Source organism: Protopterus annectens, chromosome 3.part0 (genome assembly GCF_019279795.1).
Source record: "Protopterus annectens isolate FY-2018-M chromosome 3.part0, PAN1.0, whole genome shotgun sequence".
Lineage (NCBI taxonomy): Eukaryota > Metazoa > Chordata > Ceratodontiformes > Protopteridae > Protopterus > Protopterus annectens.
The window spans coordinates 1,789,485,376-1,789,504,680 of NC_056731.1; positions in this window are offsets into that span (position 1 = coordinate 1,789,485,376).

The following is a 19,305-nucleotide window of genomic DNA, read 5'->3' on the forward strand; positions in this document are numbered from 1 at the left end:
CTCATACGTAGTGTAGGATCGTTTGTTTGGATGTGTTGGGTAGCAGTGTGTCTGTGTGTGCATGTGTGTGTTCCATGTTCATGTTACCTCTGCGAGTTACTGTTGATGTTGGTAATGTGGGGTATGGGAGTCTGTTCTCGGGACTGTGTGCGTCGGAACATTGTGGTTTCGGAATTCCATAGGTCTCCCGTATACAGTGGTTGAAGTGTTCACATATGTGTATAACATGGACCATAGCAATCACACATTCCTCCACGACCAAACTTTATGAACAAAGAATATGGAGAGTATATGCCTAAACACCATTACAAATATGTGTTATGGACATGAGCCAATGATAGTGTTACCACCTGTTCCACTTTGCGAGGGACACTCCATCTTTGGGCGGTTGTGTCCTGACCAACTATATTAAACATGGCAAATGTCCTGGAATTGTAGGACATAATTATGTTTATATGTACTGTAATAGTTGCATACAATAGTTATTTCTGTATCTAAAGTACCTACATGGTACAGAAAACAGGCTAAACTACTAAACTGCTACAATAATAAGCTTATAATTAGGCAAGAAAGGAAAGTTCCATCCCTTGTACTGACCGTGGGTTTGTGTCAGCCTGTAAAATTAGATGTGTGTCCCGAAAAGGTCCCACTATGGCCATATGAAAAGGTGGCAACCCTAGCCAAAGAGGGTCAGTCACCAACACAACTACGATGACTGCAAATACCTATGACAGAAATACACAGCTATCATGTAGCAACATGTTATTACAGTCAGATGTATTACCGAAGGGATTCAAGGACTAACATCACCTGCATGCTATACTGAAACCACATAAGTGCCTTAATGAATCAGCCTGCAAATACCATTGTAGTAGTCCACAAAAGGATAGGTGTTCAAATAGGGAAGGAGCCCTCACACACATAGCGATTATGTATAAAAGCAGTTAATACACACCTGCATTTGCTATGCACATCCACCAACATGACCCCCACACCCAAATATATTACAATACAAACTGCAATAACATCACAAATCATTCACACACACTGTACGACATCTGCAGAAGCCTTAACATACCTTGTCAGAGACACACTAACATGGCCCTAAGTGAAATAGCGGCTGTTATTCAATGGAACAGCTGCTGAAGTAATAGGGTTTGTTTGCACTAATCTCATTTCAGTGGGTTGTGCATACACCGGGATGTGTTAGCAATTAGTGAGTAACAGCACAGTATGCTACACTTGTACACCAAATCAAGGATGTCTGGTGAGCACACTGTACACCACATAACAGTTCATGCATAGCCATATGGCCTTGAGCTGGCCAAACATCCTTGCCAGACTTAAACATCTACAGAAGTATCAGGTACAAACAAACCCTGCATAAATAGCACTGTTCCGAAATATAACATCTCTACTCACATGTAGAATGAAATTGTCCAGCCATTACACACAGTCCACAGGAGTCATGAAGCTAATATATCTCTGTGTGTCTCCATATAGCTGTTGAAATATATCGCAATAACACATCTAGGCCATTTCCGTTGAAAGTAAGGCAAAAGGACAACCCCTAAAAGGAGTACTCACTTATACACCACTGTTGCCATGGTATCGGCTAATGGAGTAGCTGCACAGCTGATATGCATCCAATTAACCACTTTGGAACAGCAATTGGTGGACAGTATACCACATGTTACTGATATGTAACTAGGAAAGGATGTGTCATCACACATTCAAACCATCCGTATATACCAGCGGAACATTACAAATAACATTGAAACACAAACCGAAAAGGATTGAATCAACTGTTAATGATACGTTGGGTTACTAATAAGGCATGTAGAACAGTCAGTATGTCTGTGTATGTAGTACTATTCTGTAGTATTTAAAGTGCACGCAATCCATATAGTGGAAACAGTTATCTTGTAGTGATGTTTTGTTGAGCATAGTCACTCTTGTGGTATTTGTGTGTACTGCTGTAGGTCACAAGGCAAACACCGCATACACCACAAGGGATGCTATATAAGGGCTTTGAACAGAAATACTTCTCACAGCTGATGTCAGTGGCAGGGTTGGTCCAACAAGTATGCACTATAACAGGGGATAGTATATGTTGATATATTGTAACTGTAGCCATATGTATGAGTGTAATACAGAGAATAACATGTGGAAGGTTGGGCCACTGTGCAAGTATGTTTTGCATTGTGGTATGTTGTGCCAATAACTGTGTAATGTACAGTATTGTAGGCAGATATGTATTACAAGCTGCATAGCATTATTGTAATGGTAGGCAAACATTAGTTATGTCAATCAACATTTATAATACACAATAACAGGATTTATATGTCTTTTAGTGAGCTGACAGTTTATCAGCATGATAGCAAAGTAAAATGGAAGAGCTATTTAACTATCCATGCACATAAGACATGTAATATATGCAAAGGTAGGTACTAGGCTGTCTTACCAAGGGTATCTGTAAGCCTAGCTAGTGTGTGTTGTCTTTCACCACCCCCATAGGTTGGTTCCCTGTGCCTCTGAATGGCAGAGCCAATAGTTCCCTGTGCCTCTATCCAGCAGAGCCACTGCAGTGATCCCCGGGTACATGTCTGTCTCCCATCCGCACGACAATGTTTCCTTTGAAGAGTGCTCATAAGGTGCCCTGCCTGATTTACATTGGAATCACATTCCAAAGCATAGGGAGTGTCCGGGTCAAGAATATATCCATTCAGCACATCCTACTCATTGTTCTGGTTAGGTGTATATCCCTAGAGCATGTGGCTCTCAGGGGCTTCTGTTTAGGTGGAGCATATCCAGCAATACAGGGTTGGACATGGGCCTTGTATGTCAAGCAGAGATCACCTGTGAGTATGCAGAATGCAACTGAGTACAGCTGGAGTTTCATAGGTTGGGCTGCATAGGTCATCTGTTTGAGGTCAGTAATCCTCTTGGTGTGGTACTGGTGTGGTCTTCCAAGTTGTTGCAGTTGTCTTGTAAGATATATCCCAAATGGGGTGCTGTATCCTTTAATGAGTCTGATATGACATGTGTAGAGTCACAATGGCCTCTCTGATCTGGATGTGAACCCATTAGAGATTAGGGGGGCCATGTAGAAGGATATTCTAACCACCTTGTCATTATGGGTATTGAAAGAGAGATTGCTATCTACTGGTGTTTCCGGATCCCATAATACCTTTTTTGTATGTAGGGGACTAGCACCTATGTGGTAGTCCGGGGGTAATTAGTTATATCAAAAGGGGATGACTATGCACTTTTAGGCATTCAGCTTGACACCATGATATTAACACCAGGTATCCATCTCAGTGCGACCCTTGTGTCTGTAACAGCTGGGGAAACAATTATGTCCCCTAGTTTGCAGTTGTCTGCAAACCTTTTCAGCCAAAGCCCTCCTGTGCTTGTCTGTACATCAGAAAAGTATATACTGAACATGAGGGGTCCTAGGACTGAGCCCTGGGGGATGGCAGTTGTAACTGGTATACAGTCGGACCTAGGGTATGCAACTCCTACTGTGTGTGTTTTGCCCGTGAGCCACTTTGCAAACCATCACATGACATAGGGGTTAATGTTCAGACGGATGGGTATGTTGATAATACCAGAAGGAGGAATGGTGTTGAAAGCCTATGAGAGATCTAGGTAGGCTTTGTGGACCTCCTTACCCTCATCTAATATCCTGATAACTGTCTCTAAGAAGCCCACCAGGTTTAGGAGGCATGGTCCGGCCTTAATAATGCCAAACAGGGAGGGGTCAAAGGTTGGGAGGTACCCAATGTCTCTGTCAGTGATCCATGATGTGTACCATAGCCTTGCAGACCAGGCTAGTCAGACCTATAGGGAAATAGGTCCTGTGGTCCATTGTGGTGCCACCTTTGTGGAGTGGGATAACTGTTGCTGTGCACCATTCAGGGGGTACTATGCCTGATGGTGCATAGGTGAGGAGACAGTACGATCTGAAGTTCATGTAAAACACAGCCTGGGATGTTGTCCAGTCCCATGGATGCTGTGATATTGCCTTCAGAGTGTGCAGCTTTGAGAGGGATCTGCCAGGATGTTGCCAATATCCATTGTTTCTGTAATGTTCGTGCCTTTGTGCTGTAACTCAGAGCAGATCTGGTTGTTGACATTGAGGCTCTGTGGTTGTTGTTGGTTTTAGTTGCAGTTTTTGTAGCTAGCTTTGGAGGATCGTATAAGGGATCTCACCTTCTTATTGAGGCTGGCCAGGGATCTCTTCCATGCATGGTATTGTACTCTCGTTTGCAACAGTGTGTTCCTCCTGTAGTACAATATGTTTATGGCAGGGGCCCACCAGATTGATTTAGTTAATTATGCGTATAGCGTCCTGGTTCTGTTTGGGATAGCACAAGCCTTGCACTCCTGTAAGTGCTTATAGAATGCATTTGTGTAGGATTCAGCAGTTCTAACAGTACTGTCCATCTGCATGGGTGTCATGTCGTCCACCACGTCTGCCTTAAGAAGCATGTAGTTGGCCTTGTAGACATATTATACTGTGGTTCAGTTAATGGGGGATAGGTGCAGGATGTGGATATCAGCGGTGTTCAGCACATGGTCTGATCGGACCAGCGAGGAGTTGGCTTCACATGTGGAGCATCAGTCACTCATGTTGGTAATGACTAGGTCTAGGATATTGTTGCCCCTGGTGGGTGTGTGGATATGTTGAGTCAGGGCATTGGTGTTTATGAATTCTAGAAACCATTGAGCTAATGTGTTGGTAAATGAGTATTTTTCCCAGTTAATGGTGGGGTAGATACAGTGAGGATTATGTGATGAGTGTGGTGTTGTGTGACTGTGTACCTTCTCCAAATGACAGTCAGGCTTAGGCTTGGTTGGAGAGACCTCTACCTCCAGTTTGGCTAGATGAGTGTATCTCTCACAGGTTGTAGTGTTGGGTGGTAGGCGGAGAGGCTTGCCTGTGTACATAAGGTGATGTGTACATTGCCTCATGATGTCCAGATTCATCATATAGACAGGTGAGAACACTGGCAGTTGACTCTTGGACATGCCTGAATATAGAACTGCATTCACCTAGATAAGTGAGGAAAGTGAGTATAACAGCTACATTACTCTACGCAAGTGAGAAAAGTATGTACAAACCTGTTCACCCTTACCTGTAGGTGATGTGGAAGATTGAGTGCTATAGTAATCATTAGCTTACATACTGTTTACAAGTCCTGAACAAGTGCTTAGCATGAATAAGCAATCCAGATAGGGTCTTGGATAATATAAAAACACGACCCCTTCCCCCAAACAGGTACACAAGCATATATCCAAGTACACCACAGAGCCCCTGTACCCACAACTATGCAGGTACAAGCTGCACTCAGTCTGCATTTGACCTGCCCACATCACAGGTTGTATCATACACATATGGCAAAACAAGATGCTCTCCACGTACACATCATGTAAAACATATCTCCATGTCAGGTTGTGTACACACTGAATGGTGCACACCAACAGGTATCACAACCTAACAAAGGGGGAGACACCACTGATAATGGGAAGTACTGCACTACTACCCTGCTGAGTCTGGTCTGGAAGGCCATGAACCTTGATCACTTAAGTGATGTCAGCAGTAGAGATGTAGATGAAAGTATGGTTGATGTCATACTGCATATCATAACCTTGCCAGTTCATAGGACATCATCACCCATACTATGCGCCACCTACACTCGGTATACTAGATGTACATTCCTATGTCACAGGAGTGTTTAGCAACAGGACTGCTGGCAGAAACAACACTACTGTCTGAATAATACGTGATCATCACACCAGTGGCAGCTACAGTATGTCAGGGTTAATGAATTCTATTCCCCCTCATTGTAGTCCTTACCTCACAGACAAACAGAAGGCATCTGCCTATTTGCCTATTGAAGTATGCGAATGACTATGACCTAGGAGCAATAGCTGACTCGCATTGTCACCCCTATGTTAATAACCCTGTACCCATGAACTACCACCTAGGCAGTGGTCATCATAATGGACACTTGTGTGTGAGGGATGCAGCTGGGTAGTTGTCTTTCCTGTGATAGTTATGTCACCACACCCGGCAGGGAGTCATATGTGGCAACCCTAATAATAATAGGGTGTCATTCATGAATATAGAGATCATTGTCCAACCATACAGACTACTCAAGTTACCCATATCAGATCACATATTTCCTTTAAGGGGTATTGGTCATATGCAGATGGCCTACACCAGCCTTTCCATTCCCCATCTCCATTATGTATGATGATGCATACCCTGAGTAAATCCATGTTCAACCCAGTGATGTCGGACATGCTACACTTACTCATCCTGATCTCGGACACATACTTCATGGACATCCACCTACCACATGCTGGACAGATCCTTGTCCCATGCACTTGACATAGTCCTTCCATACTCTGCATTCCTGTCCGTCAAAGCTGCACATCGCTCCCCTCTCAGACATGGTGTGATGACCGCATGGTAACGCATGGTATATGTATCATTAACTCTGTGGATCAGTAATGTGGCACTGCTCCACCTGGCCCCACAGACCCACCTGTCAGCTACTGCCAGGTAACCTTTCATCCTAGATGCATACATGGCCCATGACATATAGCCCACTAGTTGACTTTGACTGTACATGCCATAGTTGATATCCATCCCTGCAAATACCATCGGGCTAGCCAGTGTCCCATGTGTATCACATGTGCAACACAGGTGATACATGGCAGGATGTTGAATCGCTGCACAGTGCCATGTAGATGTATATGGCAGAACACATACATGTAAAACCTTATGTGAGCATGTCTGCAGGGTCATGTCTGTTAAGGCAGTGTAAGTCCTTATATGTGACATATACACTGCATCAAGGTCAACTGCATTAATGTGGACACATTCAGCCATGTGCTGATAGGTAGGAACACCAGTACAGGCAAACAGACATGCCCACATCAAGACAGCAACCACATGGAATATGAGCAATGTAATCAGGTAACACACACACACACACACACACACACACACACACACACACACACACACACACACACATATATGGTGATAATATCCACTCAACATTGAGTGTCACATGTGTGTGACACAAAGACGTCAGTGTCATGTAGGTTTGCAAATACAACTATTTAAACTGAAGTAATGTGATACACATGTATGTTCAGCTGTAGCTCTGTATGTCTCTGAGATACTGTGACCTGTCTCCATCATTATGTCTTCCACGTATGCCGTGTGCAAGGCTTCCCCCTTTTACATGCTTGGAGGATGAGGTCCTCATCGCATACCTACTCGATAATTATGACATCCTGTGCCATGTGCCACAGGATGCACAGCAGCGGGATGCCCTGTGGATGGAACTTCGCAAGAGGTTTAATAATGTGGGTGGCCACCACCGCAAATACCAGCAGGTGTGCAGACACTGTACAGACCTCATTAGATGGGCAAAACAGCGTGCAAATGCAATCACCAGGGAACAAGGTGCAAAAGGTGGTGGACCACCAACCCAATCCCCACTCACACGTACTGAGGAGCTACTGGACAACCTGGGGACGCCTGCAGAACCACATCCACAAGCCTTAGATGATATTGTGGAGGTGGGTGTCTCTCAACCACTGAGCCTAGAGTTGCCTGGTAAGTCAGTACTGTGCCTATAACAACTATATTCCATATAGCTGCATGTGTCACTGTACAATATCTAATGTAACATATGCAAGGCATGTATACACACATGCCGCATACTATAGTATGCTACTCTGTGTATGCATATGTGCATACACCATAGTATAGTCTAATGTACTGGTGTATGTGTCATGCACATTGCTCCCTATTGCCTTTATACAGGGGTGGATTATGCTCATACTGCTGTTACTCCTATTTAGGTACCTCTGGCATTCTGCGGTGACAGCAGCCCGTTGCAGGTGAAAGTGTTATTATTTATCAGGAACCGTAATGCACAAATCTGTCTGCCATGTTGCCATTCACAACATATACACATAATGTATGGTCCTGTCACAATATACAGGCCGGTTTTGCAATGCATCACAATGACTATCCATGTACCACACTTGCAAACTATGTGAATCATCTCACCGACATGAATCCTCACAAACTTTATTGCCAGATGTGTTGACAGCTGTGCATACAATGGTCGAGGTTCTGTTCACTTTAGGAATGTACAACAGATCTGATCTAGACATGTGGTGGAATACAAACAGTACTACACAGTGGGCTGGAGTATGGCCAGCACACAAGTTTCACTGGTGTGGATCATAGCCCTGCTATGAATGTCACACAATGTGATGTGCTGTCTTGACATGCCCATGACATCTATTGGCCTGGCTGCAACACTGCCTACCTAACCTAAAAACATATCCCACATACCATCCATTATCTGCATAACCCTGTTGTCAGTGGAGCATGTATGTCATATGGGACAACACAGACATGTGAAATAGATGCCCATCACTATAATTTGGACAACACATGTACACACGTGGCCATGTAGGATGGCTAGAGACATGGAGCAACACACACACTTGAAGTGTTGTGCTTGTGTGTACACCCTGTCGTACAATGGCTACACATGGTTCGGCCATGGCCTTAATATAATGGTCATAATGTAGATGTGGAACGCTAGACATTCTACATGCCTGTGCACATCTTGTGTAGGTGTAACATCAATCCACCACATAGGATGTGTTGAACATCTTGAGCATGTTGCAACATGACAGCAGTTACCTGTACAGCATCCACATCAGGCCACAGATACAGTACATTCCCGTTGCTGGTGATGGACATAAATGCCATACTAGCTCCTCGTGTGTGTGTGTGTGGTACACAGATGTCATGTGGGACATGGTGTACCAACGTGTTCGCCATGTCTGCCAATAGTTGCCAGGCTGCAGCAATATGGTTACAGATGTGCAGGGGTGTCATCCGTATACCCATCAGTGACCTGTGTCACAACTTCCACATCATGGTTTAGTGGGTATATACCTCAGTGACATGGGTCAGCTTCCACAGTATATATGTATTGTATCTGAACATAGTCATGGCTATGAACCCTGTCAGAAACTCACACTGTATAGCACTAGAGACTCCTCATGATTCCCTGCAATGGCCATGCACATCAGCTAAATTTGCAGTATATCTGCAGGGTAGACAGACAACACTGAATTGGTACATCATTGCCCCACTGTATATTCGACAGGATGCCATTGTGATAAACATGTATGCATGTCATTGCACACGTCAGCAGATCACATGTCATACTACATGTGATTATCAAGGTCATATGCCACACATCAGGCAGATGTACTGTTAACCTGTGCTGGTACACATGGTGTAACACAGGGATGTATGGTAACCACTACTATGATTGTATAATTTGCATGCTGTCTGCTATCACACATGCATTCTGTGTGCAACCTAGGGATGTATGATAACTACCACTAGTATTGTCTGCACTGCATGCTGTCTGCCGTATCACATGCATGTTGCATGCTTTCTGTCATATCACATGCGTGTGTGTGTGTCTGTTGTATAGATTGTAATGTACAGTTCTTGTCTGCCCTCACAGATGATGTAGGTGCATTGCCCTTCTGCGGTACATCAAATGTTAGTGTCCCACAGACTCTAGCAGTGATGATGAATGTATGATTGGGTCTCAGGCAGAGTTGTCAGGGGCTGAAACTGTGCTATTGGTTGCCATTGCCATCTATATCCAGCTGATCCCCACGTACAGATCCCATACCTGCACATACCCCATCATCAGTGGCCATAGAGGAAGGACAGTTGGAGCATGGTAGCTTGGAACAGGAAAGTGTGGGGGCTATGGAAGGTGTGCCTGCACACCATGGTGTCAGCCAAACTATTGGTGGTGCCCCACACAGGCACGTGGCCAGTACTGCTCATAGGAGGATTTCTGGCCAACATGCTCCTGCACGACAGAGCACAGCAGCTGGTGTCACCAGACGCATGTTTCAGGCTGTAATGGAAGCACAGGCAGGTGCTGAATGGTGCAACAGAGAAGATCAGAGGCTACAGAGGACTACTGTCCGTTCTTTAAACAACAGCATCCAGGCAATGGTAAATGCTCAACAGCAGATTGCTAATGCTTTGGATAGATGGTTGGGTGACATGGTTGTAGTCCTTGATCATGGCATGACAATCCACGAGTGTGAGCTGTCTGTGTTGGAGCATCTGGTAGGAGTGAGGTGTCGGGCACATGGACATAGGCCTGCTACATCACCTGTGTCACGTCTACGTGTACAAGCTACCTCACATGCCTGCTCCCATAGTGGCAGTAGCAGCATCAGTGCATCTGGTGCTGTGCTGTCCACACCATGACACAGCAGGCCATGTGCAAGTGGCCTGGGATGGTCCCAACAGGGACACTGTTCCAGTGGACTAGTGACATCAGAGAGTACCCAATCTGCACCTCTGTCTGGTAGTGCCCATGCAACCTGTGGCAGGCAAAGATCACATGTCCGTGGCTGGACACCGTGAACTGTAAAACCTTGCCTTTACAGCCTGCAGCTGTCAATAATATCCCTGTGTAGGCTTGACAAGTGGGAGAACTGTGTGCAGACATACACGCACACAGTGAACACATATGTAGGGCACCGCAACACACACATGCTTAACATCCACACATGCGCAATTAGATCAAAGGCCCAAACCCACACACATGATGTCATCCAATGGTGCAGCCTAGGCCTCTGGCAAACATTAACGCCCTGTGCATATGATGATGCCTGTGCCGCATCCCTGACATCCACACTATAGGTGCAGGGACATGCTCATATGGTCTGATGCACAGGGTGAACAGACTAGGATGATATATGTAGTTTATAAATGTTGACGACTGTTGACAGTCAGCAGATATACCATGTAGTACAGGTGTACAATACTGTTAACAGTATGTGTCTTTTGTAACAACAGTAAATGCATGCTGGTCATGTTGGTCTGCTGTCCTTCTTCAGGTCTAATTGCACTTGCCGGTGGATGTCAGTGTTTGCAGTTAAGTGTCCCATATGTCAATGTGGACTGCTCACAGGTATGTATGAATATACCAGCATGCACCGTGTAGCTGCCACATACCAGTGAGAATGTCCCACGTTAAAAACACGTCTACCGTTCCAAGAGCATGGTAGCTGTGTATTAAGCTACTGTGGCCACAGACGTGACATCCATAAAGGGTGACATCACAGGTACAGTTACATGGAGTGGTGAGGTAAGAGAGTGGTCTAGCTGATTACAAAGGTAGAGGCCAGTGGGAAGTGTGATGCCTCAATGGGAATCAGAAATACACATTTCCATGACAGAATGCCAACACACAACTGCACCCACACACTCAGGTTTTGACACACATGTATTCAGTGACAATGTAACACACACACACACACACACACACACACACACACACACACACACACACATATATACACACACGCACTCACAGCTTCACCGACACAGTAACACACACTCGCACACAGTTGCTACTGGTGTTCTGAGGACCCCTGCCTATGTGCAAATCATCATCACAGTACTGTGCACCTACATGACTTGCCACAGTGAATACACATGTACAGGTAGTCAGTACAGCCTAAGATTGGGGACATCAACACGGGTAGTTGAATGCATCGCCTGGATGGTGGGAGGGGTCCTATAAGTTCAGTATGGTAACATACATCCTCCCCCCAGGGACCAGTCAACCCTACATACACACATTGTGGCATTCAGTAATTAATACACCTATGCCATGCACATACAGATACCTCACATGTGTGAGATACACGCCCCTGCCTATGTCCTGCTTTATACATTGCAGTCTGTACAGATTTGTACACTAGTGTACAGGAGAGTGAGTAACAATTGAGATGTATTCCCCACAATACGTGACAAATATGGACACACACGCAACCACACATGCCAGTACTGTGAATCTCAGACCTGCCTAGCTCATGTTATGTATGTCAGACGTACAGCAGTATTGCACGTGTTACAAACTGTACTGATGCTTCCTGTGCCAACAGTGCTGATATGTGCACTAGGGACGTCATATCTTTTAATAGGTGTCAAGTTATTTACCTTCGCTATCACTCTGACCGCTGTCTAAGTTGTGTGTTATGTCCTTCAATTAATGAAACCATTGCTTACCAGTTACACAGGGTATTGTAGGACCACTTGTGACACACCTGTGAGCTGTTCACAGCAAACATCCATCTGCAAAGATGCCCCGACACTTAGTTATTTCAACACATCCGTCCATACCTGTGGTACATCTTTCTGTACATTCAGCATATCACCATATACAGTTGGCAATGTTGAGGCTGCATTGCAGCTGCATGATGTACTAGGATACACGCTACCTACATACATCAGCAACTGCACACACATGTTACCCGAATGCACAACACTATGTGTACAGGTGTGTAGGTCCTACAATCCTGACATTTGGTCATGTTTGTAGGCACTGCAATTGGCGGATATGTGTAATAACATACATGACACATGGACTGTTGTATGATATGATGGGTGACCAGTACAGAGGGGATGTTACCTCTGTCAACATTAATATCACACCTTATGTACCGTTAGCATTCAGCAGCCATGGACCTACATTCCATGTGCATGTGTGTAATGGCTGTAGCCACCTGTTTGCACAAAGGACTACAACAGCTATGCTATTTACAGGTATGTTGTGTGTGTGTGGCATGTACATAGCCAGGGCAGGTACATGTATGTCATATCCATACATGAGGCTAAAAGCCAAGAAACAAACTGATGCGACAGCATAAAATAAAATCAAATCAAGAATATTTATTGTAAACAACCGATAACACAAGAGTTTAGCGCTTTCACCCACAATGACAGGGCTTCCTCAGAACTCATGAAACAATTTGATTTAGATACTTAAATAGCTTTTTTGGCGCCAAAAAAAGCATTCAAATATTTAAAGTTACATAGTAAGAAAAACATACTAATAATATCAATAGTATATAAAAATGTAAACAATGTAAAAAATATATGTATAATACAGTTGTTCCTGGTACTCATAAATAGGTGTAAATAATACAGACTACATGTTATAAAGGTGTCATAATTTTCACAATATTATGTACAATAACAAGCTTTACTGTTATATAACTCTAATGTCTATAATGGCTGAAATCTGATATATGATGATATATAAAAATAATGTGTAGGAATGTCTAAGTAGCAGAGTGAATATATATGTTAAAAATAAAAATATATAATGTATAAATATTGTATTAAAATATTCTATTAATTATATATAACACTAATAAAAAGTAATGTAAATGTATACTAGTAAAAATTGTTTAAAACTTCAAAATGAGTCCATAAATGAACTTTTATTGTTATTATGTGTAGTATAAAATTTATAATTTGTTATTTCTAATACCCAATAATGGTTTTATAGATATATAGTCATTTAGACCCGGGGGGTGGTGGTGTCAAGATAAATTTGCCACCAAATCTCTTTATAACTTAACCAACCTTTCACATCACCCCCTTTATGGTCAAATTTGACTATTTCTAAAATAAGGAATTTGAATATATGGTCACCCCCTTCATTTACAATGTGCCTGTATAGGGCATTATTTCTGTCCTTTGTCTTTATTCTATACATGTGATCATAAATTCGTTTTTTAAGATGTCTCTCAGTCTTGCCTACATAAAAATTTGAACATTTTTGACATATACTCAAACAGACCACAAACTTACTGTTACAATTACCTAACTTACTTCTAATACAGCTTTTTAGTTCATTATTTAAATAAATTATTGTCTTATCAGACATATACTTGCACTGATTACAGGCACCACATTTTAAACTCTTATTTATGGCAAAGTGTTTGTCTGTATTTGTACCTTTCTTATATTCTATCATTTGTTTGATATTATTTCCCATTTTAAAAATGAAGTTGGGTTTTGTACCAATAACTTTAGTAATTTGGACATCATTAAAAATTAAAAACCAAGAATCACTTATCATTTTTTTAACATAACTAACTGCCATGTTATATTGAACCACACAAGATTTTTGAAAATTAACAGTGTTAATGGATTCCATATTCTTCATAATATGTGTGGTATTAGGTTAATAATAGGTTATAATAGATTTCCAAGACAGGAACCTAATAATATGGACACATAGTGCATTCCGAACAGCCCTGTGCTACTAAGTGTAGGAGCATGCCCAGTATAACCTTGTAAGGATGGACACAGTGCATTCTGAACAGCCCTGTGCTGCTAAGTGTGTGAGCATGCCCAGTGACACATTGTGTTGGTTATGTGCCTCTGTGTATGGGCATGGCCATTGTAACCCTGTATAGTGGTAGTAGTAATCCATTCCACATATGGGCATACTCCAGGTCAGGATGGATTCATACTTTAAACACACAGGTTCATAGGTATGTACATCTTAACTGCCAGCATCCCTGTTGATGTCCACATTCCCAGATGGTCATAATGATAGCCTTGACATGTGTAGTCTGTGTGGTGCGATTTGTATATATGTAATATTGTAATAGTAATCTGTAAATAGGCAGGTGTTCCGTACCCGACACTGGCGTGTGTGTGTGTATGTCTAAATTGCTTTTAGACTGGCCACACTCCATACATTTCTTATACCCACTGTTAGCAAGGCCGATGATGTCACCCATCTACAAATACACCTCTGGGAGGGCTGTGTCCCAGTAATCTCGGTAGCACGTTCTGTAACTGCGTAATGCTTTAGCGTAATAAAGTAGTTAGGTCGGTGTTCTACTCCCACATGTGTGTGTGTGTGTATGCATGTGCGTGTCTCTCCCCTGTTTGCTTGAGGACTGAGTAATACCTTTATACTGCTCACATTCCATACATTTCTTATACCCACCGTTAGCAAGGCTGATGATGTCACCCATCTACAAATACACCTCTGGGAGTGCTGTGTCCCAGTAATCTCAGTAGCGTGTACTGTAACTGTGTAATGCTGTAATGTGATAAGGTAGTTAGCTCGGTGTTCTAATCCCAGCCATGACAACTGTGTGTGTGTGTATCTCCATCTCTCTGGGGACAGAATATTGTTTTTAGACTGCTCACACTCCATACAATCCCTATCACTGACTTTGCCATTGCTGATGTTACCCACCTAGAAGTACACCTCTGGGAGCAATGTGCCCCAGTAATCTCTGTAGCGCATTCTGTAACTGCGTAATGCTGTAGTGTGATAGTGATAGACAGATAGGTGTTCTATTCCAAGGCATGGCAGGTGTGTGTGTTTGGCAATCATATCCTATGTGTTGGTGTCTGTGAGTGGCTAGCTATTGGATGTGGTGGGGAGCGTGTTTTGTTGTTTTCCTATATAGTGGCCATAAATGTCACAATCGGCCAAGAGACTGGGTTGGCAAGACATACACATACATTCGGCAATTGTTCTGGTGAGTAATGTCAGCAGCTCTAATCTTACCCTTAATACAGTCCGAACCCATGTGACAGACAGAAACACACTTGCCTTGATATTAACACCAGTACATAATGCAGGAGGCTTATGTGGTTTCCTTTTCATTCTTGTCTAATGTTTTGGTGTCACGTGGTCCGCTGTTGAGATATATAATTCTATATCTACGAATGTGTGTGCATATGTATATGTGTATAAATAAATATATATATATATATATATATATATATATATATATATATATATATATATATATATATATATGTAGACATTAGCACACATAAATTTACATGATGGAATACATGTCCAATACTGTTGAATGCCTGTGCTGGATGATCTGTATGTGATAACCTCAGATGTATGTATATCTGCCATGGCTTAGTGGTAAAGCACATCGTTTGTGGTGTGCAGGGTCACAGTTTCAAGCTGTGTAGAGGCCGGTTGTTTTGTTGCTGGGAAGAGCAAGGGACATTGAATACAGTGATAGTAAGGCACTTTTAACCAGTTATGTGTGGGTCTGCGTGACAGTAAGCAGTGGTTATTTTTGGGGAGGCTCAGTATGGGTCATGTAACTATGCATTAAAAGACAATACTATGCAAACGAGGTGGAAAATAGTGAATCCCGTTTATCCCCAGGGTGTGATGCAGGTCCCAAGAGTGTATGTGTATAGATAGCTGGGTGCAGAACTTGAATATAGGTGAAAGATAGGGGGGGGTGTCAGGCATACTGTATGTAGATTGGAGCCCTGTGTCTCGAGATTGCTCCAAGCTTAGCACGCCTAAGCTAGGGGTGTGTCTATGCCTGCCTAGTGCAATTGGGAGGGACAACAGCAGTAGGAGAGTAGTCAAGGTGAACAAGCTGGGCAAACAGGTGATATTTATCAAAATCAGCAGATTACAGGCCCAGCAGACCAGCCCAGAACACTACGATAAAGTGAGCAAGCACCATCCCCTCGGTTGTTTCCACACTCTACACCACCGGTGTATACATGTGGGGAAATTTTAACAAACAATCCTATGAAATGAGAAGGACTGCAGCGGCAACATAGACCAACATGTGCAGGAGGCTGTGGGTGGTGAGGATATGAATGCTGACGAACAACCCTCAGAGAGGAGACAGAGAAGACTGTACAGACCCAGGGTAGCCTACCAGGGGCTACATGAGCTGGAGATAGTGGAGTGCTATGGGGTGGACAGAGACCTCCTACAGCAGATTGTTGAGCTGTGCCGGCCACACCTGACACATCGAACAGGCCGAGGGGAACCCATCCCAGTGGATACCAAGGTATGTGTAGGCCTAGGTATACTAGCCACAGGTACCTTCCAAAGCACAACTGGGGATATAATGGAAATCTCACAGGCATCTGCATCCAGGGTATTCCACCAGTTCCTGGATGCCATGTCACCACATGCCAGTGAGCACGTACATTTCCTCAACACATGTGAGGTGTTGACCAGCAATATGCATCTCTTCCACCAAATGGCAGACTAATCTGGGATAGTGGGTGCTATAGCCTGCGTGCAGGTATGCATCAAAGCACCACCCGGTGAGCAGGGTAGGGTCTACATTAACCACAGGACCATCCTGTCTATCAACTACCAGGTTGTATGCGACGCCCAGGGCATTATACTGAATGTGTGCGCTGGCTGCCCTGGATGCTATGATGATTCCGATATATGGCATCTGACACAGCTGTACCACAGCTTTGCCAATATGGACATCCCCTACGGTCAGCTAGTGGGGGATGCTGGGTACCCATTGGAGCCATGGCTGATGACACCTATCAGAAATGCACACACACCCCTGAACAATGACGCCATAATGAGGCACACGCACAGGCCAGACATATAATAGAGCGTGTGTTTGGTATGCTCAGGTCATGGTTCTGGTGTCTGGACACATCCGGTGGAGCCTTGCATTATTTACCAGCTACATGCACCCAAATTGTTATAGTATGTGCTATGCTATACAATATGATCCTGCGGAAACAGCTGCAGCAGGAACAGCATGGGGCAGGGCCACACAGCACCCCACCAATGCCAAGTCCTGTACAGGCACAGAGTGACTTGAAGGAGGAACAACCTGAGCCGGACCCAGTAGGTGGAAGGAGGCCTGCCCAGTATGAACTGGTCTTGGCAAAGAGACAATGCATAGCATATGCACTGACACAGTAGGGACCCAGGGAATGTCACCCTCTCTGACTCGCACAGAAAAAGGGATGCCAAACATGACACTACCTGTGCTCAGCCATATATAGGAACTGCACTATGTGCATCTGACATAGGCAGCCCTCCAGCACCATCCTTAGATCTGGCACACCCTCAAGGTAAGTCAATCAACCTACCAATTGGCAGTTGTATTAGAATGCGTTGGTACCTGTAGCTATGGTATAGATGTGAGCATGCAAGGGAATTTGGTGGCCGAATGTTAAGGCAGCAGACAGTACACATCCATAGTGGAACCATGAAATCTGTAGCACATACGGGGGTCACCATAGTAGCCAGTAGTACACAGGGTGTCATAACCCACTGCGGGTAATGGGCTGAGCATCATGTGTGTCCATACAGCCCACACAAGTCTCAAGCAGCTGGACAGGTGTAGACCAACACAGACAAATGCTGTACTATGGCCACTGAATATGCCCAATGGATGAACCCCCCACAGACCCACACAGACAGACTACAGCAGGCCAGGCAGTTGGATGTAGGTTGTGAAGGCTAGGACATCTGAAACTAATATGTTAGTAATTAAAGCTATGATCTGGAGTACACTGGTATGTCTCTAGCCAGCACAATAGGTAGGTCTACACACTGAAATGGAGTACCTGACATACCAGTACAGTAATAGCAAAAGTGTGCAAGTGTCAGGTGTGCCTCCCTTCCAACATACACATATAGCAACAGTCAGGTGCGCACCCCCCCCCCCGTGCTGTGTAGGAATGTGGATACAGTCAGATGTCCACCACACTGTGCAGAAATGTAGCAACAGTCAATGTCACATGACGAATGGATACCTTGCAGACACAGCATGCCACCTGTCAGTGTACAACCCAGAGGTTGGCACCACAGTACAGACAACCTGGACATGTAACACATGCGATACAGTTGGCCTAACTGGGCATGCTAAAACATATGAAAGTATGATAGCAATCAGTCGACAACATGCGGAATAGTCATACTGGGCATGCTCACACACATAAACACAAGACGGCCAGGTCTGCAAACACCAGTGCTCTGGACATATCTGCCGGTACATTGCTATACTGTTGGATGACTGTGCTGTATGATATGTGTGTGGTACTGTCTATTGTCTGTATATTTGCCATGGTGTATAGGTAAGTCACTTTAGCTGTGCGCACAGGGTGTTGCTACCAACACTTGTGTTGGACGGTTATTTGTTTGTGGGCATAACAAGCCCATTGGATACGGAGGGAGTAAGGCACGTTGAAGCAGTTGGGAGCAGTTGTGCATGGGTTTGCACAGTGTTAAGCACTGCTGACCTCTGATTACAGCTTCTTATACTTGGTTAGCCTCCACATTTCTTTACCAGTGCAATACTCGCATACTGGTAGCCAAACACACTTACACCCGCTCGCTCCCTCACTTGCACATGCACCAACATTGGTGCTTGCATGTGTCACTCACGCTGGGTGGGCGCGATCTCTTGTGATGCCTATTACATCAGACTACATGACTACAGTATCGGGTATGGCTGACCATTAGGCGACGGCATGGCGTTCGACTGTACGGAATCGGCAGCCTGTCCAGTGAGTTAATCATATTATATGCGTGTTCCTCATACAATCTGCTCCCATCTGGCTGATAC